This window comes from Schistocerca piceifrons, chromosome 6, assembly GCF_021461385.2.
Source record: "Schistocerca piceifrons isolate TAMUIC-IGC-003096 chromosome 6, iqSchPice1.1, whole genome shotgun sequence".
Lineage (NCBI taxonomy): Eukaryota > Metazoa > Arthropoda > Insecta > Orthoptera > Acrididae > Schistocerca > Schistocerca piceifrons.
Window position 1 is genome coordinate 325150041 of NC_060143.1, and position 17381 is coordinate 325167421.

At 44.4% G+C, this 17381-nt stretch overlaps 1 non-coding gene across 1 annotated transcript; it reads left to right on the forward strand.

Annotated features, from left to right (window-relative positions):
- Positions 1-6218: 6218 nt before the first annotated feature.
- On the forward strand, positions 6219-6292 carry Trnat-ugu. The gene has a single exon. It is a non-coding gene; the product is annotated as a tRNA-Thr (tRNA).
- The last annotated feature ends 11089 nt before the right edge of the window (positions 6293-17381 follow it).

Genomic DNA, 17381 nt, shown 5'->3' on the forward strand with positions numbered 1-17381 from the left:
CCACTGGTGATCGTCGAGGGGACACCGAATAGTGCACGGTACATCCAAACCGTCATCGAACCCATCGTTCTACCATTCCTAGACCGGCAAGGGAACTTGCTGTTCCAACAGGACAATGCACTTCCGCATGTATCCCGTGCCACCCAACGTGCTCTAGAAGGTGTAAGTCAACTACCCTGGCCAGCAAGATCTCCGGATCTGTCCCCCATTGAGCATGTTTGGGACTGGATGAAGCGTCGTCTCACGCGGTCTGCACGTCCAGCACGAACGCTGCTCCAACTGAGGCGCCAGGTGGAAATGGCATGGCAAGCCGTTCCACAGGACTACATCCAGCATCTCTACGATCGTGTCCATGGGAGAATAGCAGCCAGCATTGCTGCGAAAGGTGGATGTACACTGTACTAGTGCCGACATTGTCCATGCTCTGTTGCCTGTGTCTATGTGCCTGTGGTTCTGTCAGTGTGATCATGTGATGTATCTGACCCCAGGAATGTGTCAATAAAGTTTCCCCTTCCTGGGACAATGAATTCACGGTGTTCTTATTTCAATTTTCAGGAGTGTATATCCTCGACCTGTCTCTGCAGACCAGCCACTTCCTTTACGACTGACCATATGGTTTTAATTTTATCCTGAGACTTAGCTATTCTATCTGCATACCACATACTTTTTCCTTCCTTATAACATTTTTAAGCACCTTACAATACTGTTTGTAATGGGCTGCTGCATTTAGATTCTGACTGTTTCTAACGTATTGATATAATTGCCACTTTGTTCTACAAGATATTCTTATCCCTCTAGTCAGCCACCCAGGCTGCCCGTTTGTGCTAATACCCTGTTTTGAACGTTCTAACGGAAAGCAACTTTCAAAGAGCACGGGAAAAGTCTTGAGAAAAGCATTATCTTTATCGTCTACTGTATCAGCGCTATAAACATCTTGCCACTCTTGTTCCTTGATAAGGTTTACAAAGGTCTCTACAGCAACTGGATCAGCTTTCCCAAATAGCTGATGACTATATTTAACACGTGTTGCAGCACAAAAATCTTTTAGAGTTAAAATTTGTGCATCAAGATCTGAAAGGCCATTCACCTTTTTGCTAACAGAATGCCCTTCTACTAATGAGGAATGAACAAAATTTTTGTCTATGGTTGTTCTACTGTTCCCTTGCACTCTCGCTGGAAAGAATACGGTTTGCATAAGATTATATGAATTAAGGAGGTCTACCAGCATCCTCTTCCTTGCACAATCACTTATACAATTAATATTGAAGTCACCACATATAACTAACTTTTTGTATTTCCTGTAAAGTGAACCAAGAACCTCCTCTAGCTTTAGCAAAAATGTTGTGAAATCAGAGTCTGGGGATCTATAAATAACAACAATTAGAAGTTTAGCTCCATTAAATTTAACCACACCTGCACAACATTCAAACACCTTTTCAGTGCAGTACTCTGAAACATCAATTGACTGAAATGGGATTCCGTTTTTCACATACATGGCTACTCCCCCACACCGCAAAGAGCTCCTCGAAAATCTGCCAGCCAACCTGTATACTGGTAAAGGAAGCCTCTGAATTATCTCCTTATTTAAGAAGTGTTCAGATACACCAACAATTTCAGAGTCAACATGTATAAGCAATTCACTAACTTTATCTCTAATACCTTGTATATTTTGATGAAATATACTAATTCCCTCATTATTCGGATACCTAAGCTTTGTCAAAAGTGGTTCCTTTGTTAGAGAGATTTCCCTTAAGCAGGAATACCTATCAGCTGACTTCAATCTAAAAAAGGTGCAGCTCTAACACCCACTACTGCAGGAATTTTCCCATGAGTGATCCCACCAACCCCACCTATGCTGTCACCTATAAGCTTTGCCAACCTCCCCTTCCCATACCTGTTGAGGTGCAGGCCATGTCTAGTGAAACCCGTCCTGCTGATAGACTCCACCGACATCACTGAAATGTGACCCATGCTTTCTGTCATCAGCGCACCCCCAAGTCTCATGTTATTACGCCTGACGGCTGTATTAAGATGAGGCCGGTCGTGACGCTGAAACAGTTCCACGAAATGCACATTCGTGTTGCCAGTGTGAGTGGCTATCTTTTCCAGGTCACCATCTACGTCATACTCCCCATCCCTATCAATACTATTACCAGCCCCACCCACAATCACTACCTGATCCTCTTTAGTAAAATCCCTACATAACCCCCCTATGTTAAAAGTCACCTGAGCCAATCCTGCATTAGGCTTCACAATGCTGGTGACCTGGTACTCACTCCCCAAAACTTCCTGCAACTGCTGGCCTACACCTCTACCATGAGAACTACCTAACAGCAGAACCTTCTTCTTTCTCTTAGACTTTGCAACTGTCCTAGCCACCGTAGCTGCTGAGGTCTGCTGCATACTTCCTACATCTACAGCTACTAGAGATTCCTCTCCACTAGACTCTGACAGTTGGTCATATCTATTACAAACACCAATAATAAAACTATCTGAAAATCTTCTTCTCCTAGCAGATCTCTTGCCAACAGCCAGATCCCATTCCCCAACCCCCTTCTCCCTCCTCATCCTATCTAGCTCCTCCTGTGCGTTTTTCAACTGCACCTGAAGGGCACAGATCTTACGCTCCTGCTCCTCTATCAACTTACTCTTGCTACATAACCTACAGTTCCAGGAGAGGATCTCACCAGAATGCCCACTGGCTTCCCCCCTGCATTCCCCCCAGTGAAAATACTTCGAACAAGTCTCACACCGCAATCCACTACTGACGAACCTACGGCAAAGCCCACACTTCTCACTCATGGTAAAATTTTACTTTTTTTAAGTTCCGCTACTACAATAAGATGATGTTAAAACCTGACTATAATAATCACAAACTTACTCTACAAGGGAAGAAACTACTATTATTAACAGTATTAATAAACAACAAATGTGAATATGACAAAAGACTAATACAGAAAGAGAATCAAACGTCTAATGACACAGTAACGAAACTGAAAACAGTTCCCAAAATGTTCTTCTGTAATTATTTCACCAGAAAACACAAAAAACACCGGTTGAAGACTACTAAAGTTCCTAAATAAACCACTATACACAAAAAAATAATCAGTACTTAGCTTTCGATGCGCCGCTACAGCTGCAACTGGTCAGCGCGGAATGTAACCACAGCTAAGAGGTTACGTTGCTCGATACGAAACACTCACAAATATCACGTCACAACACAAGAAAGGCAGAGGCGAATGAAGAAACCACTAATAAGTCACTTATATAGTAAATATTATCGCAAAAACCGTTAAAATATGTATCTGAAACGTAAAAATATATAAAAACTGAGAGAGCGATCTCACAAGCAGTCACTCGCTTATGACGTCACACCAAAGAGGTGGCATTTCATTGTTCGTTTTTACCGAGCACTTTTCGAGAAATAGTCTGAAACCGTTCGATGAAACTTCTTCCACGTAAATGAAAGTGAACTGGAGAGCAAACATGTAGATGTTGATGTAGATGTGGATTGGTTAAAGACAGGGAAGGAAATCGGCTGTGCCGCTTGAAATGAACCATTCCGTCTTAAGCGATTTGGAAAACTGGAGAAACGACGGAAAAGCTAAATCTGTATGGTCGGACGCGGGTTTGAACCATCGTCCTCCAGTGTGCTAACCGCTGTGCCACCTCTTTAGATTATTCGTTTTGTGTTAACTTTAATCTTTACATTAAAAAATTCGTTACTAATCTACTATCGTCTGTTTCGAAAGTAACATCCGTACTTCCAGTAACGTTTATGACAGTGGTTCACAGTTAACAACATCGAGATAGGATCAACACAAGCCATTGCGGTGTATATGGAACAACCGACAAGCACCTCCGGAGATGAATTACGTAAATGGCCATTAGGGCACATTAAACATTATACAGAGAAGGCTATCCGCGCGGATGAGACAACAGGAATAAATTATCGTTTCCAGCGGTTTCACTTTAGGCTTCTGTTTGTCCTCCAACATTAACGTGCGGTTGCGATACTTAGGAGATGCAATTTACTTATGAGTGTTTACAAGTGACGCGGAAATACCTGCCCTGCTCAGTTCTTCCCCTACAAGAAAAGATCGCAACGGGAGTATGTAACCAACCGATGAAATTCTGATTCGTCCTCAGGTGACTTCAGCAGGATAGCAAGGAGAGAACGGGCCCGGCCGGCCGAAGTGGCCGCGCGGTTCTGGCGCTGCAGTCTGGAACCGCGAGACCGCTACGGTCGCAGGTTCGAATCCTGCCTTGGGCATGGCTGTGTGTGATGTCCTTAGGTTAGTTAGGTTTAACTAGTTCTAAGTTCTAGGGGACTAATGACCTCAGCAGTTGAGTCCCATAGTGCTCAGAGCCATTTGAACCATTTAGAGAACGGGCCCATAACGACGTTATTTTAATATCACTGATACGATACCGAGTGGGGTGGGGTGGGGGGGGGGGGTACATGTTCACACCCAGTGGCAGTCTACATATTTGAGCGCCTTATAATTAATGTCATCGCCCACTCCCCTCCCCTCCAGCGAACTACTTGGTTTTAATCAAGGCCACCCCTCCTCTGCGACTGAACGACTGAAAACCCCCACCCCGTCTTCATCTTTGATAACTGGGGCACTTGGGAGGGTGAGGTACATTCTGGAGCTCTACATCATAGGGAGAGGATTATGTTGTGTTTATCTGTTAGTAACAAATTACATTAAGCCGTGTCACTCGAGGTCTATTTGTTAATAACAGTTTAAGATTGTGTGAGTGTTTCGGCGTAACATCAAGCGGCGGCATGTCGGCCTGGAACGTTACAGCACAGAGGGCTGTGAGACGACATGTACGAAAGAACAGATACCATCTTAGTATACAGGGTGTTACAAAAAGGTACGGCCAAACTTTCAGGAAACATTCCTCACACACAAAGAAAGAAAATATGTATGTAGACATGTGTCCGGAAACGCTTACTTCCCATGTTAGAGCTCATTTTATTACTTCTCTTCAAATCACATTAATCATCCGTAAAGAGAACATTTGCACTGAAATGAGGATTGACACATTGTTGGATGAAACATTCGCAGAAGTGTACCCGTGGAGGCCAATCAGCTGCTGATAGTGCTTGCACACGCTGTACATGGTACAGAAACAACTGGTTCTCCCGTAGCACTCTCCGTACAGTGACGTGGCCAACGTTACCTTGTACAGCAGCAACTTCTCTGACGCTGACATTAGGGTTATCGTCAACTGCACGAAGAATTGCTCGTCCATTGCAGGTGTCCTCGTCGTTCTTGGTCTTCCACAGTCGCGAGTCATACGCTGGAAAGTTCCGTGCTCCCTAAGACGCCGATCAATTGCTTCGAACGTCTTCCTGTCGGGACAACTTCGTTCTGGAAATCTGTCTCGATACAAACGTACCGCGCCACGGCTATTGCCCCGTGCTAATCCATACATCAAATGGGCATCAGTCAACTCCGCATTTGTAAACATTGCACTGACTGCAAAACCACGTTCGTGATGAACACTAACCTGTTGATGCTACGTACTGATGTACTTGATGCAAGTACTGTAGACCAATGAGTCGCATGTCAACACAAGCACCGAAGTCAACATTACCTTCCCTCAATTGGGCCAACTGGCGGTGAATCGAGGAAGTACAGAACATACTGACGAAACTAAAATGAGCTCTAACATGGAAATTAAGCGTTTCCGTACACATGTCCACATAACATCTTTTCTTTATTTGTGTGTGAGGAATGTTTCCTGGCCCGCATCTCGTGGTCGTGCGGTAGCGTTCTCGCTTCCCACGCCCGGGTTCCCGGGTTCGATTCCCGGCGGGGTCAGGGATTTTCTCTGCCTCGTGATGGCTGGGTGTTGTGTGCTGTCCTTAGGTTAGTTAGGTTTAAGTAGTTCTAAGTTCTAGGGGACTGATGACCATAGATGTTAAGTCCCATAGTGCTCAGGGGCAATTGAACCACTTTTTGAATGTTTCCTGAAAGTTTGGCCGTACCTTTTTGTAACAACCTGTATATATAGTTAATGCTCACCGGCCACCTGAACATCATCTTCTTCTGTGCGAATGCACAAACAGTGCCCGAACTCTTACGGGAATCGGCAACGCGCCGCGCGTAACGAGTATAGTGGGCGGGGGCAATACGTTGAGAATGTGGGTTTCGTGGGAGGCGTGCCAGAGATAAATCCCTGCAGTCGCGCTGTCCTCTGTGTCCTCGGTGGCTCAGATGGATAGAGCGTCTGCTCTGTAAGCAGGAGATCCCGGGTTCGAGTCCCGGTCGGAGCACACATTTTCATCTGTCCCCGTTGACGTATGTCAACGCCTGTAAGCAGCTAAGGGTGTTCATTTCATTGTAATTTAATATCCATTTCCTTTCAACAGGCTGTAACGATTCGTTATTTGTAGTCAAGGATAGAGAGTACATCTCTGTAATACATAAGAATGATCTGATTTCGAAAAACTGATGTAAGACTTAATCTTCTTTCATCTCTTGCTTTCGCTCCTTGTTCGCTCTCTCGAATGAATGTGCACAGAAAGAAGTTCTGTATTTAGTATTGCAACGTGCTTAATAACTCGAAATGCACTTTGTCATATTAGTTTTCTTGATTATTATGATGCTTTCTTACAAATTGTGAACCATTTATACGTTTCTAGGTAAGCAGAGGGTTGGCTGACACCATCAACTCGCTATTGCATGTACATTTATGATTTTACAAGTGGAAACTGCCGTCTGATTTTCTTTATACGGAGTCCGATTAACATTGCTACTATCATGCAAATCATTTGTTACACTGCATTGTAATAGTCTCACGGTTCTGCGTCACCAAGTTTTTTCGGCTCTCGAACAACAACTTCTGAAGCTGTTCAAACATTAAAATGGGTTTTTCTCGAGTTTCAGAGAAACTGATTTATTTGGTTTACAACCTGATATATCGTCAACTGAAGGAAAAAATCTCAGTACTACGAAGGAGTTGTGCAATATAAGCGTAAGTTGGTAGGCGTGTTTCTATACGTTGTCTGATCAACTGGCGTTGCATAAGAATGACGATAGTAGCCGCACTATGCGGATGCAAATCAGGTTTGCTTTAAATATACGCTGTAACGTCATGAGAGTTACCTTTTAGACTGAATGTGGTTAGTTGATGTTAGTAAGAATTCTGTTAAGGTGACAAAGGATCCGTTATCAACAGCTCACTAAGATTGAACGCGATAGTGTAACAGGGCTACGAGAAGTTGGATATTCCTTCTGCGATACTGCGGAAAGACTTGGCAGGAAAGTAGCTTCTGTACATGACAGCTGGCAGCGGTAGTGACGAAAAAGTACGGTTGCAAGAAGACCGTCCTTCGGACGGCTACATGGCTCTACCGAGAGGTTAGACCGTCGTGTACGGCGTATGGGTCTGGCGCATCGTACTGCATTTGCAGCAGCAATTTACGTAGCAGTTTGAGTAGTTGACACCACAGTGACACAACGAACTCTTGCAAATCGATTACTTCAAGGGCAGTTCCGAGCCAGACGCCCAGTAGCGTGCTATCCACTGACCCGAAACCATAGACATTCACGACTTCAGTAGTGTCAAGCGAGAGCGCTCTAGAGGGTAGGGTGAAGATCTGTTCTGTTTTCTGATGAAAGCTGGTTCTGCCTTGGTGCCAGTGATGGCCATGTGTTTGTTAGGAGGAGGTCAGTTGAGGTCATGCAGCCAACCTGTATGTGTGCTAGACATATTGTACCTACACCTCTCGTTATGAATTGAAGTGTGATTTAGTATGACAGCAGAAGCACTGTCACAGCTATTCCACACAACCTGACTGCAAATTTTTACGTCAGTCCTGCCATTCATGAACAGCATTTGGCTCTGAGCACTACGGGACTTAACTTCTGAGGTCATCAGTCACTTAGAACTTAGAACTTAGAACTACTTGAACCTAACTAACCTAAGGACATCACACACATCCATGCCCGAGGCAGGATTCGAACCTGCGACCGTAGTGGTCTCGCGGTCCCAGACTGAAGCGCCTAGAACCGCTCGGCCACACCGGCCGGCCATGAACAGCATTCCAGAGGGTGTTTTCCAACTGGATAACGCGCGCACACATAGCGCAGTTGTAACCGCATGCGTGCATTCAACATCCTCGGAGTTATACCGTTTATTAAAGTGTCCCCATTATACATTTTCAATAGTTTTGTCGCCCTGACATTGACCTGTGATCTTGCAATGTTGATCACTGAAATATGTTACCTACACAAATTGTAAGTGTACTGTCATATCGCTGGTTTAGTTGTGGAGTATCTTTGCGCGCAGCCGCGTGTTGAGAGTCGAGCACCAAACACGGAACTGTTATGTTGTGTAGTGTGTAGCTCTGCATGTGAGAGGCATTGTTAGTATGGAAGTTGAAGTGTTGCTACAAGTGCTATTACAGTAAAGTGATGATACACTCCTGGAAATGGAAAAATGAACACATTGACACCGGTGTGTCAGTCCCACCATACTTGCTCCGGACACTGCGAGAGGGCTGTACAAGCAATGATCACACGCACGGCACAGCGGACACACCAGGAACCGCGGTGTTGGCCGTCGAATGGCGCTAGCTGCGCAGCATTTGTGCACCGCCGCCGTCAGTGTCAGCCAGTTTGCCGTGGCATACGGAGCTCCATCGCAGTCTTTAACACTGGTAGCATGCCGCGACAGCGTGGACGTGAACCGTATGTGCAGTTGACGGACTTTGAGCGAGGGCGTATAGTGGGCATGCGGGAGGCCGGGTGGACGTACCGCCGAATTGCTCAACACGTGGGGCGTGAGGTCTCCACAGTACATCGATGTTGTCGCCAGTGGTCGGCGGAAGGTGCACGTGCCCGTCGACCTGGGACCGGACCGCAGCGACGCACGGATGCACGCCAAGACCGTAGGATCCTACGCAGTGCCGTAGGGGACCGCACCGCCACTTCCCAGCAAATTAGGGACACTGTTGCTCCTGGGGTATCGGCGAGGACCATTCGCAACCGTCTCCATGAAGCTGGGCTACGGTCCCGCACACCGTTAGGCCATCTTCCGCTCACGCCCCAACATCGTGCAGCCCGCTTCCAGTGGTGTCGCGACAGGCGTGAATGGAGGGACGAATGGAGACGTGTCGTCTTCAGCGATGAGAGTCGCTTCTGCCTTGGTGCCAATGATGGTCGTATGCGTGTTTGGCGCCGTGCAGGTGAGCGCCACAATCAAGACTGCATACGACCGAGGCACACAGGGCCAACACCCGGCATCATGGTGTGGGGAGCGATCTCCTACACTGGCCGTACACCACTGGTGATCGTCGAGGGGACACTGAATAGTGCACGGTACATCCAAACCGTCATCGAACCCATCGTTCTACCATTCCTAGACCGGCAAGGGAACTTGCTGTTCCAACAGGACAATGCACGTCCGCATGTATCCCGTGCCACCCAACGTGCTCTAGAAGGTGTAAGTCAACTACCCTGGCCAGCAAGATCTCCGGATCTGTCCCCCATTGAGCATGTTTGGGACTGGATGAAGCGTCGTTTCACGCGGTCTGCACGTCCAGCACGAACGCTGCTCCAACTGAGGCGCCAGGTGGAAATGGCATGGCAAGCCGTTCCACAGGACTACATCCAGCATCTCTACGATCGTCTCCATGGGAGAATAGCAGCCTGCATTGCTGCGAAAAGTGGATATACACTGTACTAGTGCCGACATTGTGCATGCTCTGTTGCCTGTGTCTATGTGCCTGTGGTTCTGTCAGTGTGATCATGTGATGTATCTGACCCCAGGAATGTGTCAATAAAGTTTCCCCTTCCTGGGACAATGAATTCACGGTGTTCTTATTTCAATTTCCAGGAGTGTATATAGAAATAGTTCAGAGGAAAGTGCATCAAGAAGTAATTGAAAATGAGCAGTGCCGTCAATAACGTATTTATGTATCCTCTCGCTCTCTGTCGCACAGCATTGATCATCCGCTCCGTGTTCGGTCTCCCGAAATGAACTGATGTGAATCAGTAGAAATTAGTTACCATAAAAGAGTGCAGTCAAGTGCCAGTGTCTTGTAGCGAGCGTGACGACGTGCGCTCGGTCATCGCGTTCCGCATTATCAACAATCAGCCGCGCCGCGACGGTTACGCGCACGCTCGTACAAGTGAGAACTGAGAACTGAAAAATTAACTTTATGAACAGTGTAAAAATACCATTACTAGTGACAATGAGGACTGGTACCAAATATCTCTGTATGTGTAACGAGCGTAAGAAGTTTCGTTCGATCATTCGGCTTCCGCATAATCAACAATCACCCGCCTCGTGTCGGTTACGCGTACGCTCGTCTTGAGTGATATTGTGGACAGATAATCATCAAGATTGTTAATTGGGAGAAAAATTTACGACTTAGAATGTAAACAGTGCAACTTGCGATTTTCTTTAATCGTCTCAGAATATAGTTGTTCATACCAGACGTAGAGTAGTGTTGTGCTTAACGCTGAGTGGCTCCCCTAAACCCGCTTGCATATTTAGATAGATAATTTTTGGCAATCCAGCAGCAGTGTGGAGCAGAACAATACGACCGCCGCGGGATTACCAGGTACGTGGTGTGGATAGGGCGCACGGTCAAGGAGCGACAAACAGTTTAAGGGTCCGTACCCACTCATTTGTACTCCCGGGCGTGTTACAAAATGTATTCTCGAAATTTCATTACTCTACTTTTTTGCGTTGCGATTTTTTCCGTCAGTGTATCTAGCTTGATCACCATGACCGGGAGATTGAATTTTCACTCTGGCGCTGTAAGCAGGTTGTCAGGAAGTTTTTCTAGTATGGCGTCTTCAAAATGACAGTAACTTTAGCGAGGTAGATTGATTCCTTGGCACATTGAACATCTTAGACTGAAAGGGGCTTTTAATGACAAATTAGCCCTTCTTTCCTTTATGACGTCCATTAAGAGCGATCTCCAGGGACTGTAAGGCGCTTTGGAACGGGAGAAGCTGCTGGAGAGAGATCAATAAGACCACTAGCGGGAGTTCTATATCTGCGGAAGCAGCATTTAGTGCTCATAAATCAGAAGTAATGAGAGTGTCGCGTGGAGAATAGGGTCGTAGGAGCGAGCTGGTGGCAACGGTGCGTTTCTGTGTCGCGGGACCGCAGCCACTAGAATTAGGGGCTGGGAGCTGGAAGCTGGTTAGCGGCTAGTCAGCTAGTGGGTAGTGGGTAGCGGGTAGCGGCGCGAGAAGGCTGCAGGCGTGCGCCGGACAGATAGGGCAGGCGACATGCAGTAAGCGCAGTGGAGCACAATCTAATGGGGTAGTGGGCACTAGGGAGGGGGACTGGGCAGAGGCACTGAAGGGACTTCACTGTACTCCGAGACGGGGCTTGTCCTTCTGCCAGCTGCAAGCAGCAAAAAGTATTATGAAATGCCGGCACATCACTTCCCGATAAGTAGTCTCAAAAATACACTGAAGAGCCAAAGAAACAGGTACACCTGCCTAATATCGTGTAGGACCCCGTGAGCACTCAGAAGTGCCGCAACACGACTTGGCATGCACTCGACTAATGTCTTCACTAGTGCTGGAGGGAACTGACACCATGAACCCTTCAGGGATACCCATAAATTCGTAACAGTAAGAGGGAGTGGAGATCTCTTCTGAACAGCACGTTGCGAGGCATCCCAGATTTGTTCAATAATTTTCATGGCTGGGGAGTCTGGTGGGCAGTGGAAGCGTTTAAACTCAGAAGAGTGTTCCTGGAGCCGCTCTGTAGCAATTCTGGACGTGTGGGATGTCGCATTTCGAGGCGTAAAGCTTTGTGTCGTGCAGTCATCAAGGGTACACAACTGGACCTTCGGCTCCGAAAGCCCATATCGATGATGTTTCGTTGAATGGTTCGCACCCTGAAACTTGTTCATGGCTTAGCACTGAAATCTGCAGCAATTTGCGGAAGGGTTGCACTTCTGCCACGTTGAACGATTCTCTTTAGTCGTCGTTGGTCCCGTTCTTGCAGAATCTTTTCCCGGCGGCATCAATGTCGGAGATTTGATGTTTTACCGTATTCCTGATATTCACGGTACACTAGTGAAATGGTCGTACGGGAAAACCCCACTTCATCGCTACCTTAGACATGCTGTGTCCCATCGCTAGTGCGCCGACTATAACACCATGTTCAAACTCATTTACATGTTGATAACCTGCCATTGCAGCCGCAATAACCGTTCTAACAACAGTGCAGAACACTTGTCTTATATAGGCGTTGCCGATAATAGCGCCGTATTCTGCCTGTTTACTTATATTTGCATTTGAATACGCGTATCTATACAAGTTTCTTTGGCTCTTCAGTGTGTAACAGGTTGATGTATAAGTTCGTAGCCTTTCTTTTTTTGTTTTGTTTGTTTGTTTGCATGTTGGTGTTCCGGTTCCTATAGGTTTATTTTATCGATTGTGGTTTATTTTTGTAATTGATTGTTACTCTTTGAATTTATATATTGTCATTTGAAGATAGTGAGTGGAGCTGCGGACGCTAGAATACGAAGGGCCAAGTGGAGATATTCCCGACGTATTATTCTGTTTGAGTTGAATAGAGCAGTGACAGTAGCGGAGGTTGCCAGAAACACTTGCGCCGTGTATGAGGATAATGCCATTGGACAGAGCACGGCAAGGAAATTTTTTTCTCTTTTTAAGGAGGATCGTTTTGACATTAATGGCTCTCCACGTTCAGGAAGACCTTTGGGGTTTGATGAAGATAGTTTAGACGCATTAATCCGCAATGATCCAAGTCAGTGTAATCGAGAACTAGAAATGTGGTGCATTGTGATCATTCAACCATTGTGCGACATTTGCATGCATTGGGAGGCTTCAAAAATCGGTTGTGTGGGAACCACAAACTAAAAGTCAAAATAAAAAAAAAATAGCTTGTGGCGTTATGAGCATCTCTGGTTTCTTGTCATCAATTGGCTTGTGAGCAACAGCGACCGTTCGTCTTGTATCGTTACTAGTGACATGAAATACTGTCTTTATGCTAACATAATGAAAAAAAGGTAATAGTTGAACGAAACAAAGCAGCAACTCTCCTTACAAGGACCTGTTCATATCCACAGAAGATAATGTTATGCATCTGGTGGAACAGCGATGGTGATGTATACTATGAATAGCTCCCAATATGTAACTATCGCTGCAGACATTTACTGTCGAAAACAGAGATGTCTTGTCAGTCCCAGAACAACGACCAGGAAGGTTGCATGAAGTGATGATACTCCACGACAACGCATTCTACTAGACTGACAAAAAACACTAAAGGAAGTGGTTTCGAAATCATTCCACACCAACCTTATTCAGCTGATCTTCTGCCCTCAGGTTTTCATCTTTCCCACTATCCATCAGACAATCTTAAAAGAACTTACTTTCCGGATGAAAATGCGCTTCGAACGTGGCTCGGCAAGTTCGTTGCCAAAAAACTACGTGATTTCTACAGTTTTGTAATCGGGAAGTTACCCCAGCGTTGGCACATTGTTGTAAATAGTGAAGGAGATTGTGTTAGTGATGACTAAAGTGTATGCTATGTGTATCTGTTGCATTTTTAAAAGAAACTAAAAATGCTGCGAACTTACACACCAAAATATTACATATTTTCGACACATCTGAGTTTTGATACGTCAAACAGAGTGAAAAACGTCAGTCAGTCTACATTTCATACAATTCATAGTTTTATCAAGTTCTGCTTGTGTCGTTTCTCTGCCTGTGTTTCAGGGACGGGCAAGTTCTAGAAAATAACATTGTGTATTGAATCAAGTCTTCTTTTAAGGATATCGGTGTTATCGAGCGGCATTATTTGTATTTAGAGGTATCGCATGAAAGTTTTAATATGAGAAGGAATTTTAAAAAGTTATAAAGCCACGAAATTGATTAGCAAACATCTAAAACCTGAAGAATATTTTATCATTTACAATATTAATCAAAAAAGACGTACAGTGTAGTTATTTACAAAAAGTAATAAATGAAACCAATAATCATCAGTGATAGACATTAAGAAAGGTCTTGCTTTTATAATGTTCCCTGTCAGGCTGCTCCTGTTATCAGTTGCAACCAATTTTATTTAACAAGCCACTCTTGCGAACAAAACAGAAGAGGTTTGGCATATTAAGTATTGTTAAGCAAATTATGACAAAACTGGGATGAAATGACGACTATCAATCCAGAACTTTACAGGATCACAGTACCATCCTAAATGTGGTTATTGTTTTAGCTCCTTGAGCACAGAATCAGAGTTTTAAATTCTTGCGTGACCGAGCTTTGGGGCAACACTTTCTCATTTCGTGACTAAACAGAGCGCTTGTTAGAGTCTTCTTGTGTTACATCTGAAACTTTATGTTCAGGAGTCAATTGACCAATCCGCCTAAGCTCGGAAAAAAATTCCTTAGCTATTTCCGCTATTGCAGTTGACTCTGCATGGGGAAAATCGGAGTGAATGTGCTTGAACTGGGGATCCAGAATTGTAGCTATGGCAAGAAAAGTATTTATTTCCTAAAGAGGTAGTCTGTATAATACTCCTATGAATAGAGAAGGTTGGTAGTAGCTGGAGTCGGTAAGAAATCTGCCAATGAGAACTATAGTGCTTATGTGGCACGGAAAGACAGACAGTAAAAAGTAGTACCTTAGATATTAAATTTTTAATATCGATTGATTGCATCTGCAGTTTAAATATCAAATAACATATATCAGCGCTCATGTTTTTTCCATGTTAAGGAGGAAAATCAAACTGGAACTGAAATTCAGACGGTTTTATTTCCATTTTCATTACGTTAGATATTCAGTAGACCATAAACCTGTAACCTAAGCATGGATGATCGCTAGATTGAATGAATGTGGTTGTAATTGCCAAGGCATGCAACTTGGTGAATTCAGGTTTGGGACGGGTGTTGAGTTTAGCTTTCAAAGATGGCTTGTGGTGCCGCTCAGGCGAGTTGTTATCTGTGCGGTTTTTCCTAACGCACGCCGTGGTGACTGGCTTCTTCAGATCCACGGGCGAAGGGCGCGTTTGGTCAGATTTTAGACGTGGAACCGATAGAAAATTTTCGGGACGAATAGACACGTGTCGACTCTCCTGCTTTCTGATTGGAGAAGGTTTCTTGCACCACAGGAAAATTCGTCTTGTTTACATGTGATGTCTGTTCCTTTGGACATGTCTGAAAGAATAGACACCATTTTGATCCAGCAGACACTATGAATTAAGGTGCGAAGGAATTACAGGCATTTTCTGCGAGCGGGCATTGACTGAAATCAATGGGATATGACGGAGACGTGTTATGATAGTCCATGCAGTTGCAATGAAGATAGTGTCTGGATTGCTTAGTGATCAGAGCATCTACCTAGTATGCAGGAGACCTGGGTTCGAGTCTTGATCTGGAACAAATTTTCAACTTTCCCCAATGATTTCAATCAATGCCCGCTCGCAGCCAATGTCTGTAATTCCTTTGTGTCTTAATTCGTCTTGTTGATTCGTCAGTTCTCTCTCTCAAAGTTTTTTCGACCTCCATGCACGGAGATGAGGGAGGCTGGATTCTGTACAGCATTGCTCAGTCGTAGAAGAGTTGGTGAGCTGGTGTGTGATGAGTATGATATGCCACTTCTGTGCACAATTAGACGGTGACTTAGTTCAGATTTTTCGAGTCAGGAACTTTCTGTAATGATGTGCCACTTCTGTGGACACTTAGACGGTGCCTTTTAACAGGAATTAGATCAGATTTTTCGAGTGAGGAACTTTCTGTAATTTAGTCGTTTATTAGAAACGTTATGAGGTTGTTGCGAGTGATAATTTCGCTATTATTTACCTAAATTCAGAATTAGCAGTACTTGATCTTTAGCCGGTCGTGATTCACTTCATGTAGCGTGATTCCGACTGAGTTTAGTGTTTATTTCCGCTGCGAGGTACAAGCCAGTTTTGATGACTCGACTGTTGCTAGAAAACAATGAATATTGCCTTCGATACTTCAGTGAATGTTTGAGTATTTGTATGTGAGTATCTGGGCGTCTATGTTACAGTCCTGAGCCAGCCTAATCTTTCCTGAATAATGGTGTTTAATACAGTCTATCCTTACGGAACCATGGTGCTGGAATTGGAAATGCGTTCCCTATCCACTGAAATTTCAGGGCTACACTCCACTTTGAGAATAAATGTCCATTAAATATCAATCTGGTTTGATAAACTTATCCCCAATGTATATCCAGCATGCCTCCCTTCATCGTGTGATCATTAACCCCATTAGAGAAAGATACTAGGAAACATTTAGTAAATTTCCTTCTCTGACTGACTGATCATTAGTCCAATAATTAGATTTATGTTGCACGTTTCGTTTGTGGTAGAACGTAGGACTAAATGCAGTTAACGTTTCTGCGACCCCAGAAGACTGGGCGTTCAGGGGATAGTAGGGTATGTATGTTAAACAATGTTCTGCTCAAAGTAATCCGAAAGGTACGTAAAGTCCATGTCATAAGGCAAAAGATCATCCCACCAGAGACTGAAATAACAATTTTTAGACTTTTGGTAAGTCAAAACACAGTGGGCATCTTTTACTGTCATTCACTGTTCACTTATTTGCAAAGTGTCAAGGTGCTCAAAATGTGCGTAACGTTCTGCCATGATGATACACGTTTCCTACAACTTCTAACAGTCAAGTTACATACGTTCTTTATGCCCTCAACAAAATACTGATTTCAAAGGTAAGTGTGTTAAGATATTAAGTTCAAGTTGTTGCAGAGTGGTATGAAAACGGCAGTAAAGTTGGTAAAATGCCTCTTAGCAATACCTGTGGAAGAATGCTGTTTCACATCATGATAAAAGAGCTTCTGAGCTACCACACAGCTTCTAGTTCTTGGGAATACAGTACCTCGACGATGGATGCGAAAGTGGTGGAGGCCCTATCGACAGTCCGCCATTGTCGCTAAAGAAGATTTTATTTGAATACGTATTAGTCAGTTGTTCTTTTGTATCCATTTTGGACTGAACGACGTACATGTGTGCGACCTATTATAAGAAAACGTTGTTCACAGTAGGCTATAATTTAAACGTTCTTTATTTAAATCGTGCGACAAGCTAATTTCGGTAGGATTTCGTATACAGACACAATTTTAAAAGAATCGAAACATTCAGGTACCTGGGGTGAAGAAGGAAATTAGACAAGGAATAATAGCAGCGAACAGGTTGCACTACAGTTCAAACCATCTGTGCATGTCACGCGATGTATCGCAAGAAAGCAAGATACAGTTGTACATGTCACTAGTGTAGCCAATCACATTGTTTGCTTGTGGGACATGAGCATGTACACAGACAATGAAAGAACACATCTGTGCACTTGAGATCAAGATTTTAAGGAAAATTTGTAGTGTGGTATCCAT